At 36.5% G+C, this 12,243-nt stretch overlaps 1 protein-coding gene across 1 annotated transcript in view; it reads left to right on the forward strand.

Annotated features, from left to right (window-relative positions):
• Positions 1–12,243, forward strand: part of BMPR1B (bone morphogenetic protein receptor type 1B) — a 416,951-nt gene that overhangs the window by 107,591 nt on the left and 297,117 nt on the right. The window contains exon 2 of the mRNA XM_030914734.1: positions 5,018–5,087. The gene's annotated coding sequence lies outside the window, so the exon portion shown is untranslated. The remainder of the gene's footprint in view (positions 1–5,017; positions 5,088–12,243) is intronic.

Below are 12,243 nucleotides of genomic sequence, written 5' to 3' on the forward strand. Positions count from 1 at the left end.
TGTCTTTTGGTAGGCTCTTAAACAATTATGGAGCTACGGAAATAGCCTTAGGTGAGAAGCTGAGCATCCCAAGTTCTCAAGTGCACTCTGTTTATTGAATTACAGACACTTATCTGTAAATGATGATGATTTTTTGGGGGGGGGGGGGTAAGAGGTACTTGGTTAAATGCTTTGTGTGCATTATGTTATTTAATTCATGTAGTAAATTGGAGGCAGGCATTATCGCAGTTTTACAGATGAGAAAACCAGGGGTTAGAGAAGTTAAGCAGCTTGCTCAGGGTCACACAGCCAGTAAACATAAAGCTAGAATTCATACCCAAGGACTGCCTTGACTCCAAGACCTGTTTCTTTGCTGCTTTGCATTCTGCTATATGTAAAGTACTGTGTGCTTATTATAAGGATTAAATAAGCTAATGTGTACATCCTTTGTAAAGTAAGATATTAGTCTTGGTATGGTAAAAATATGGGCATGTTTGGAACATGGAACTGTTACTAATCTTTTCTGCTATTTTAAGGCTTCACATGCATTTCATAATTTTATATATAAGTATTTTACACCTTCAAGATTTTTAATATTTTGTCAATGTCATGTTTCTTGATTTATGAAGTACTCTTGTTATTCTTTAAAAACCCTTTCTAAGAAGGAAGGAAATCTATATCCCCTCCCCTCACATATTCCATGGATTTTTGTTTTGAAAAGAAAAACTTAATTTTACATCAGAATCTTTAGAATTTTTTGGACTCCAGAATTTAATAATTAGTTATATTGTTCACTTACAATTTCATACTAGAGAATGAGATCTTCAATATTCCTTTATTTTAAAAGATAATACAAGGTAAACACATACAGAAAAGGTTTGATTGCTCCAGTAAGGATACTAAATAGTCAAACAATTTTCAGCAACTTAGTTTACTACCCATATATACAAGCTACTTTGAGTGTTGATGCATTACTGAAATACTTTAAGGCCTTCCTTAGTTTGTATGCATTGCTGAAATACCCCAAGATTTGTTTCTAGAATGCTTGAAAAATTTTAAATTGCAAAAGGAAAACAAATGAATGCTTACTCATGTTGTAACACTTTTCTGTAATTTACCTCAATTTCTAAGGTTGTACCTTTATTCAGGTTAGGAATAGGTTTTAAGTACTCTTGATTCCAAGTAATTTGTTTAATTGTCTTAATGCTATCTTTATAATCATTTTAAGCTGTGGAGCTTTTGTGAGTGAGTGCCTAGGAGCTAGAAAATTGACATCCAGGCAGTGAGGTCTGCTTTCTCTTACCGGCCCACTGGCATTCTCTGTGACCTCACAAGACACTTTTAAAATCTTTTAGCTTCTCTAGCTTTGAAGGCAAAGTCCTAGAATATGGCTTGGAAATTCAGAAAAAAATGATAATTTAAATAAAGATAAATATAAGTATTTGTAGACAAAGCTTTCAAGTCCAAAGTGGTTTTAAATGCCCTCTAAACATATAAAAATATTTTTCAAAATCATTTTGTAAACCCAGAAGCAATAGAGTATAAAAGCCCCTATCAATAGCACATGTTTAGTGATGATTACAAGTATTTGTTTGAAATATAAATTTTGAAATTCTAACTTTTGATTAAAGTAGAAGTATGAATTTTTAAACCTTCTCAGATGAGAAATTAGAAATTTTGTCTTCATCTTTTATAAGAATTGATGAATCTACTAGCTTTTTGTGATATTTAACATTTTTATTATCAAAGAAAAATGCTGGATGCCAGTGGAGCATGCCTATAGTCCCAGCTACTTGGGAGGGTAAGGTGGGAGGATCGCTTGAGCCTGTGCCACTGCACGCCAGCCTGGGTGACTGAGCTAGTCCCTGTCTCAAAAATAAACAACAACCAGTTTCAAGTGCTTAATATTCAGCAATAAGAGGTGATTATCTGTTTTGCAATTACTTACATAGTGCTTTCTGTGAGTATAAAACTGAACTTTAGATGTGAAAGTTGTACGAGGCAGATTCTGCACCTAAGAAGTTTTAGAGTGAAGAAATTTCAGTTTGATACAATTTAAAGGTAATGTAATCATACTGAGTTTGAAGGTTTTCTAGGATATGTCTTTATGGGAAACGCAACTGATTCAATGCCTGTAGGGCCCCCAAGTAGAACTTCACATTTGCCTGATGTGTCTGGACTATATCTAGAAATATTCTATATGATTTATTTTGTTTTATTTTATTTTATTTTATTTTTTTGCCATAAGCCAGACTTCCTGGGTCAGCATTGAGCAAAATTTCTAACAGGTTTCTGACTACTTCCTCTTACTTCTGGTCCATATGGTCAGAACTTTACTTGTTCTGTCACTTGGGATACTCTCCCTTAAGTACTGACCGTTTTACTAAACAACCCTCAATCTGCCTTTCTATTTTTAACTGAGTTACCTATTAGGTGGTTGTTTACATGAATTTTTGCTTTTTTCCTTCATCGTTTGGAGATGACTTTTTGCAGATTGAATCTTGTACCAGGATTTTCCGTCTCTGTTTCTGCTTGGATAAATCTTATCCATACTTCAAGGCTATGAATTTTTTTTTTTTTTTTTTTTTTTTTTTTTTGAGACGGAGTTTTGCTGTGTCTCCAGGCTGGAGTGCAGTGGCGTGATCTTGGCTCACTGCAACTTCCACCTCCTGAGTTCAAGCGATTCCCCTGCCTCAGCTTCCCAAGTAGCTGGGACTACAGGCGTGCACTACCATGCCCAGCTAATATTTTGTATTTCTTTAGTAGAGATGAAGTTTCACCATGTTGGCCAAGACGGTCTCAATCTCCTGACCTCGTGATCTGCCCACCTCGGCCTCCCAAAGTGCTGGGATTACAGGCATGAGCTGCCGTGCCCGGCCCGACCATGAATTCTTACTTCTATCTTCCTGTGTGTTACATGTCTTATTGCGCTTAAAAAAATTAATGTAAAAAACATGTAACATAAAATTTACTGTCTTAACCATTTTTAAATGCAGTTTAGCTGTGTTAAGTATATTCAAATTATTGTGCAACAGATTTCCAGAACTTTTTCATCTTGCAGACCTGAAACTCTAGATTAAGCCACAAGCCCCATTTTCTTTTCTTCAAGTCCCTAGTAGCCACCATTCTACCTTCTCTCTGTTTGTATGAGTTTGAGTACTTTAGATACCTCATGTAAGTGGAATCATAGAGTGTTTGTCTTGTAGTGACTGGCTTATTATACTTAGCATGACATCTTCAAGGTTCATCCTGTCACTTGTAGCATGTGACAGGATTTCCTTCTTAAGGTGAAATATTTTATATATATGTGTGTATATGTGTGTGTGTATATATATATATGAATGTGTGTATGTATATATACATACCACATTTTGTTTTATCCATCCATCTTTCAGTGGACATTTGGGTTGTTTTCAGCTTTTGACTGTTGTGAATAATACTGCAATGAACATGGGTGTGCAAATATCTCTTTGAGATCCTGCTTTCAATTCTTTTGATTTATATACCCAACAGTGGAATTGCTGGATCATATAGTAATTCTATTTTTAGAATGAAAAGTGTTGCTGTAGTCTTATTTTTGACCTTAATTTGACTACCACAGCCATACTGCTTTCAGTCTTCTCCTTTAAGTTTGTGTCTCTGTTGTTTATGTTTTGGAATGGAAATGATGGAGCATATGTAAATATAGAAAAATATATTTTATATCTATTTAAAATCTAATTGTGATTTTATACATTTTAGTAGAAGAGGGTGTTGCTGATGTGAATACCAACAAAAGGCTATAGAAATCCGATTATCTTTTGCTTTCTATTTTTTAGTAAGTAAACTTGATTAGAAAAATGTTATAGATCAAATTCCAGTTTATATATTTACTCTTAAAATCTGTGGCTATTGGCCGGGTGCAGTGGCTCATGCCTGTCTGTAATCCCAGCACTTTGAGAGGCTGAGGCAGGTGGATCACTTGAGGTCAGGAGTTCAAACCAGCCTGACCAATATGGTGAAACCCCATCTCTACTAAAAATACAAAAAATTAGCCGGGAGTGGCAGCAGGCATCTGTAGTCCCAGCTACTCCGGAGGCTGAGGCAGGAGAATGGTGTGAACACAGGAGGCGGAGCTTGCAGTGAGCCGAGATCGCGCCACTGCAGTCCAGCCTGGGAGACAAAGCAAGACACCATAAAAAAAAAAAAAAAAAAAAAAAAAAAATCTGTGGCTAGCATTTAAGTATCAAAATCCTTGCACTAAGTAACATCCCAAAATTGTAAGTCTAGTAAGACTTAGTATTTGCTTCTTTTTGGAAAGATACCAGAGAAACATCATATGGTATCTGTAATTCTATTATATGGAATATTGTATTTTATTCATAAGCTAGGAGCTCAAACGTTAGAACTTTGTTAAAAGTTTGTAAACAGTTAGAACTTTGTTAAAAATTACACCAAAATTTGGAACTTTGAGGTGTTCTTGATGTCTACTATAGTGCTATAATGAAAACCTGTAATACCATTTCAACAATTTGAACTGGTTCATAATAATCATGGGAAGATGTGCTTTATTTTTGGTATATCTTTTCTATTAATAATAACAAATGAGGCCGGGTGCGGTGGCTCACGCCTGTAATCCCAGCACTTTGGGAGGCCAAGGCAGGTGGATCATGAGGTCAGGAGATCGAGACCATCCTGGCTAACATGGTGAAACCCCGTCTCTACTAAAAATATAAAAATTAGCCGGGCGTGGTGGCAGACACCTGTAGTCGCAGCCACTTGGGGGGCTGAGGCAGGAGAATGGCGTGAACCCGGGAGGCGAAGCTTTCAGTGAGTGAAGATCAAGCCACTGTACTCTCCAGCCTGGGCAACAGAGTGAGACTCAGTCTCAAAAAAAAAAAAAAAAAAAAAAAACAGTGGAAGAACTGTACTTCCCCACCCCACCCCCTGCCCACAATTTCATTATGTATTACCATGATTCTGCATTTGAACTGGTAAATAATAATAAGCCTTTCTCAAGCCACAAATAGCAATTCAGTTTTTGTGTCTCTGTTAACAGGGTGGAGTTCAGACTACTCTTTCTTAGATGTGAAAGGAAAGGAAGGTCATTTCATGCCTTGTTGATAAAGGTAAGGTCATGGTAATTATTAAAGAGTTTGAGATGTTTGGTAGGCATCGTTACTGCTTTTTGACATTCTGACTTTGTGGTATGCTGAAGTTACCAGAAAGATAATACATTTTATAAGATGAATGGAATCTACACTTGTTCCTTTAGTTATCAGTAAAAACCCATAAGATAAGGAAACTGGTGTAAATCAACATGACAAAGTGGATGTGGAATTGTTCTATAATGAGAAAGTAACTTGTGCTTTTCATTTGAAATGTTGGCCTACACACTTAGTCTGTTCCTCAAACATTTAAATGATTGGTAATAACCTTTTATCAACCATTGCTGATATTATCACGATAACATGTTTTAGGTTAATACAAACTAGATTACAAAATTATGCCATTTTAAAGCAAATCCATCCATTATACTTTTCATGCTGATAGTTCTAGTTGGTGTCACTGATTTTAGAGGGCAAATGTGAAACAGGTGGTGTGGACTTCAGAGGCCCCACCTCTGACCCATGTATATTAGTGAATGTTAACTTGGAGACTCTTTTCTAAGCATTTGCTCCTATTGTAGCTATTTTTATAGTGTGCTAAAATGTTCAAATGCTATTACGAATGCTTTAATGAATTCAATTTGCTTTTCACAAGTCTGTGAAAACCGTTCTGTTAATATTCCCATTTTATAGATGTTAAAACTGAAGCATTGAAAAATTAAGAAAATTACCCAGGATTATGTAGATAGTAAATGGTAGAGTTGAAATTACATTGAGACCTCCTGATCTTTACTTCAGTGCTATACTGAAAACCTGTAATACTAGTTGAACAATTTGAACTGGCTCATAATAATGATGGGAGGATGTGCTTTACTTTTGATATATCTTTTCTAATAACACATGAACAAATGCAGGATGAATACATGTTACACTTCTTAATGGGTTTGACTTTACGCCAGTGAACTCTTATCAGAAATTTTTTATACTTTAAATCCTTATAAATCTACTCAGTAAAGTTTTCAGAAAGTTACTTTTGCATATTTATACAATGTTTCATTGCTTGCTTAAAAATACCCATATTAAAAGATGGTAGCATAATTTTAATTAAGAAAGCAGAAATGATGTACTTTACAACTATTAGTATTACTCCTTTGGGGGCTATAAGTACAATGTATATTTTTTCCCCTGGCTAGGTGTTATGAGGTTAAATTTTCAGCACATTAAGTTTCAGTTGGACCACATATTATGCCACTGTGCTTAAAAACTCACATTGATTCAAGTATTAGAATCATAGAATTTTCTTCATGGAGAGAGATGGTTGGGGAGTAAGCCAGAAATAATAGGTCTTGATTTGGGTTGCTGTCTCTTTTTAAAGGTTAGTATTTGAGGTGTGGGGCAGGGCATCAGGAACCTCCCATGGTACCAGGGTGAGGGATTTGGAAAAGGTTTTGTTCATTTTTGAGTCATGCTTCCAGTTGTCGATGGGATCAGAAATTAACCCCAGGAGTTGGGATGGGGTTAGAGAACCAGTCAGATGGATTGGCCTCAGGGTTGGCATTTCCTGTTAGTGAACTGAAGTAAGTCAGAAAGCAGAGAAAACCACTGCCTGTTTGCTAGGCTCTACAAAGAGAGAGCGAGCAGGTGCCTATAGCCACCTTTCTCTAGAAATAAATTTTAGGATTAATTTAGATTAATCTAGATCCTACATCCCCTACTCCCAGTATGAATTATAGTGTCTATTTTTTGAAGATTTGCCAGAAGAGTGGTTTTAAACTATAAGAAAGTGAGGCCAAGGAAAGTAGTAACTGAAATGCAAACATATTTTTCCAGAGATATCAACTATCAAATACATTGAGATACATTTTATATATGTCTAGAAGTATAATATTTATTAATAATAGAATAATTAAAACAATATTTTTATTTGTGAAAATAATCTATGCTTATTAGACAGATTTGGTAGCAAAAGGTAAATTACACCAGTTTAGTATCAGTGCTTTTATATTTCTTGTGTTTGTGTGCATGTACATGTGTGCATGTGTGTGTGTATGTGCATTTAAATTGGAATTGTATTGCCTGTATTGATGAATGGTCTTCTAAAAAACAATTTTAATGGCTCTACCATCTTGTATCATCTTATGTTTTATTATTTCAGGTTTTATTTCTAGGATATATTCCTGACAGTGGAATAACTAGATCAAGGGATGAGAACATTTTTAAAGGCTCTTTAAGCATATTGCAAAATTGCTTTCAGGAATGCTGTATGACTAATATTTGTTTCAGGAGCATAGAGGGGACTGGTTTCCATTGTTTGAATGTGCTGTTTTTTAATTCCTTCTAAGGTTTATTAAAAACCAAAATTGCAACAAATTTAGTTTAAAGATATTAGGTTTTTATTAGCAATTCATGAATCAGTAACATCTCATCTAAACGTTTAGAAAAGGTGCTCCCATGAGCTGAGCAGAGGACATTATGTTTATAGGCCGGAAAGGGCTGAAGAAAGCAGAAACAGGAAATGAAAAGTGAATTGGTCATTTCAAAGTAACTTTTCTTACAGAATTAAAACAGAGGACTTTCTTGTTACACTGGCCCGGGTCAACTAGGCTCCTCCTCATTGGCTGCTGTGCGTCTCCTAATTTTTTTTCTGAAAACAGGCCCATTTCAAAGTTCGGTTTGATTATGTGACTCCTAGCCACATAATGACTGCACTCTGAGTGACTCTATTTTGGTCTTGTCTGGTATATTGGGCCTAGTGCAGAAGCTCAGTCCAAACCAGTGGCCTCCCATACATTTCATTAAACAGGTTCTGCGTTTTTTTTTTTTTTGTTGTTTTTTTTAAAACTTCATGCTTTTGCTAATTTGTTTATTACAGTTTTAGTTTGTTACTAATTTGTTAAAAAAATTTTTTTTTATTATACTTTAAGTTCTATGTATACATGTGCCATGTTGGTGTGCTGCACCCATTAACTCATCATTTACATTAGGTATATCGCGTCTCCCCACCCCACGACAGGCCCCAGTGTGTGATGTTCCCCTTCCTGTGTCCAAGCATTCTCATTGTTAAAATTCCCACCTGTGAGTGAGAACATGCAGTGCTTGGTTTTCTGTTCTTACGATAGTTTGCTGAGAATGATGGTTTCCAGCTTCATCCCTGTCCCTACAAAGGACACAAACTCATCCTTTTTTATGGCTGCATAGTATTCCATGCTGTGTATGTGCCACATTTTCTTAATCCAGTCTGTCATTGATGGACATTTGGGTTGATTCCAAGTCTTTGCTATTGTGAATAGTGCTGCAGTAAACATACGTGTGCATGTGTCTTTATAGCAGCATGACTTATAATCCTTTGGGTATATACCCAGTAATGGGATGGCTGGGTCATATGGTATTTCTAGTTCTAGATCCTTGAGGAATCACCACACTGTTTTCCACAGTGGTTGAACTAGTTTACAGTCCCATCAACAGTGTAAAATTGTTCCTATTTTTCCGCATCCTCTCCAGCACCTGTTGTTTCCTGACTTTTTAATGATTGCCATTCTTACTGGTGTGAGATGGTATCTCATTGTGGTTTTGACTTGCATTTTTCTGATGGCCAGTGATGACGAACATTTTTTCATGTGTCTGTTGGCTGCATAAATGTCTTCTTTTGAGAAGTGTCTGTTCATATCCTTTGCCCACTTTTTGTATGAGCTCCTTATTTAATTAAGGTGATCAACTCTTTGACTGTTATTTATATCAAATATTTCTACCATTTATCCTCTGTTTTAATGAATTTATTGAAGTATAGCAGTTTCACATTGTATATTCAGGTTTAATAGATTTTTTTCTTATAATTTCTTCTCATTTCCAGATTTAGAAAACCAAAAATGACAATTCAAATAGCAAAAATAGATGAATTATGTGTTATGTTTCTGGATCTATTTTGTTATTCACTTTTCCTAACAATCTTAGGTAGTGATTGTAAATGAGGAAACTAAGGCAAGGCAAGATTAAGTAATCTTTGAAAGATAATCCAGCAAGTAAATGGTAGAGCTGGTATTTGAACTGGTCCTATGGTTGTAAATCCTATGCTCTTTAGCAGTACCTCATACTTCCTGGTAGGATAGAACAGAACAAGGGACTCTTAAAATGTTTAAGGTACTAATGAAAATTGTCAAGGAAAACATTTGGATTTATTTGAGTGTTTAAATTTGATTATTTGGGAAGTCAAGGCAGGAGGATTGCTAGAGCCCACAAGTTTGAAACCAGCCTGGGCAACATGGCTAGACTTGGTCTCTATAAAAACTTTTTTAAAATATTAGCCAGGTGTGCTGGGATGTGCCTGTTGTCCCAGCTACTCTAGGAGGCTGAGGTAGGAGGATCACTTGAGCTCAGAGGTCGAGGCTATGGTGAGCCATGTTGGCACTACTGTACTCCAGCTTGGGTGACAGAGCGAGACCCCATCTCAAAAATAAATAAAAATAAAAATAAGTACATTTGATTCTTATTTTTCTAGTATCCAGTAATTTTTCTTTTCCTGTTGTTTGGTCCAGGAGATCTTTAAATTTTTTTCCCATTATTATAGAATTAGACGTAGAAAAATATTTTGTTTACTAACTGTATCTCATGATATATTTGTATCATTAAATTGGTGTGCATATGGGCAAGACTGTACTACACAGTGAAAAATCATTTTTAATACAAAGTTTGATACTTAAAAAATAACTCTGTACATTGAAACTACTGTGGTTATACCAACCATATAGATTGTTTGGAATTCCTAGACTGAATTTGAATATAATTAGTTATAGACTTGTTATTTGTGGTATTCATCCAGTATCTAAGAGAAGTGATTATCATAACAAAATATTTTTATGGGACATCTTATATAAAATGACAAAATAATACAAATTATTATTTTATTCATAATTTTTGACTTTTTAAAAAACATGCAACATGCTGTTAAGTATATGTGTGTTTCTCATTTACTAAAAAATAGAATTTTCCTATGAGGTTGGCCCTATAGCTGAAGCATTATGTGTCTTTGATTGGTTCTCATTCAAGAATTGGCAGTTTCAGAGTACTGTACTTCTAACTTGTCTCTGTAAATTCAAGGCAGAACAGCAAATATGCCCTAAAAACAATGCATTAAAATGATATATTTTTATTTTTACTTTTTAATTTTACTTATTTTGAGACAAGGTCTCTCTTTGATGCCTAGGCTGGAGTGCAATGGCACGATCATAGCTCACTGCAGCCTCAACCTCCTGGGCAGCAATCCTCCCACCTCAGCCTCCTGAGTAGCAGGACTACAAGCCCACACCACTACCTCTGGGTAATTTTGTTTTGTTTTTCTGTAGAGATGGGATCGCATGGGTTGCCCAGGCTGGTCTCGAACTTCTCAGCTCAAGCACTTCTCAGCTCAAGCAGTCCTCCTGCCTTGGCCGCCTGAAGTGCTGGGATTACAGGCATGAATCACTGCGCCTGACCATTAAAATGATTTTTTTTTTTTTTTTTTTTTTGAGACAGAGTTTCACTCTGTCACCCAGGCTGGAGTGCGGTGGTCCGACCTCGGCTCACTGCAACTTTCGCGTACCAGGTTCAAGCAATTCTCATGCCTCAGCCTCCCAAGTAGCTGAGATTACAGGCGTGCCACCACGCTCAGCTAATTTTTATATTTTTAGTAGAGGCGGGGTTTCACCATTTTGGCCAGGCTGGTCTTGAACTTCTGATCTCAAGTGATTGGCCCTCCCTGGCCTCTCAAAGTGCTGAGATTATAGGCCTGAGCCACTGGATCCAGCCCTAAAATATTTTAATCAGCTTTTAAAGTCAGAAAATTCTTGTGTGTGGAAAAGATGCAACATCATAATTCTAAAATTTTGCCTTGCATAGTATTGCCATTTTTTATTGTGGCCAAATGTGTGTACCATAAAATGGACAATTTTAGCCATTTTCAAGTGTGTAGTTCTGTGGCATTCAGTATGTTTACATTCTTGTACCATTACCGTCATCCATCTTCAGAACATTTTCATCTTCTGCAACTGAAACTATACCTTCTAACTCCGTTTTCCAGTCCCGTCAGTCGCTGGAAACCCCCATTCTGCTTACTGTGTCTGTGAATGTGGCTGTAACATTACTATTGTTGAAGGATATAGGGCCTCTCCTCCACAAACACATGCCTATTTAGAAGAATGTTTCTTGTTTTGGTTTGGGTGTTTCCTCATGAATAGATTCAGGTCATGCATTTGGCAAGTTACTGCATAGGTGATCTTCAGCACAAGAATTTGGCAATGAGAGGAGCTGGGTTCAAGTTCTAAGCTGGGGCAAGTGTAATATTTCAACTTTTTTTTTTTTTTTTGAGATAGAGTCGCACTCTGTCACCCAGACTGGATTGTAGTGGTGTGATCTCAGCTCACTGCAACCTCTGCCTCCCAGGTTCTAACGATTCTTCTTCCTCAGCCTCCTGAGTAGCTGGGAGTACAGGTGTGCACCACCACACCCAGCTAATTTTTGTATTTTTAGTAGAGATGGGGTTTCACCATATTGGCCAGGCTGGTCTCAAACTCCTGACCTTGGTGATTCTCCTACCTTGGTCTTTCAAAGTGCTGGGATTACAGGCATGAGTCACTGCACCTGGCCTAATATTTCTACGTTTCTAGGCCTTTTTTATTTAGCCATAAAATAAGGCTGTTGGTCTCACCTCATCTGATGGCTAAGGTGCTTTTTAGCTCTAAAAATAATCTTTGTTAAATAGGCTGAGATATCCTATAGTGGTTTATAAGTGAAAGGAAAGACTTGGGGATAAGACAGTGTCTCAACCCTGGCTATGCAGCTGACTAAATTAGTGAGGCTTTGGAAAATACCTGATTCTCATCTCTAAAAGATTGTAATTCTGGATTTCAAACTCAAGAATGCGTGAAAAGCTGTGTAGGGAATCTAATGGACAGCCAGTTTGGAAATACTGCCCTGAAAAAGATTCCTATGCCACTGTCCCCCTCACTCTTTTTTTTTTTCTTCCCATGGAAGGATTGAGGAGGATGACATCTTTCCATGGATTTTTTTATTAAAAAAATTATTTCCCCTTCCATAGAGGAATATTTTCTTCATAGCATGCAGAGGGAACATGATAGTCTTTTGTGTGATTTTCTATTCTAGGATGCAAGAACAATTCTTTCACTAAATTTATTTTATGTTTTCA

Source organism: Rhinopithecus roxellana, chromosome 2 (assembly GCF_007565055.1).
Source record: "Rhinopithecus roxellana isolate Shanxi Qingling chromosome 2, ASM756505v1, whole genome shotgun sequence".
Taxonomy (NCBI): Eukaryota; Metazoa; Chordata; class Mammalia; order Primates; family Cercopithecidae; genus Rhinopithecus; species Rhinopithecus roxellana.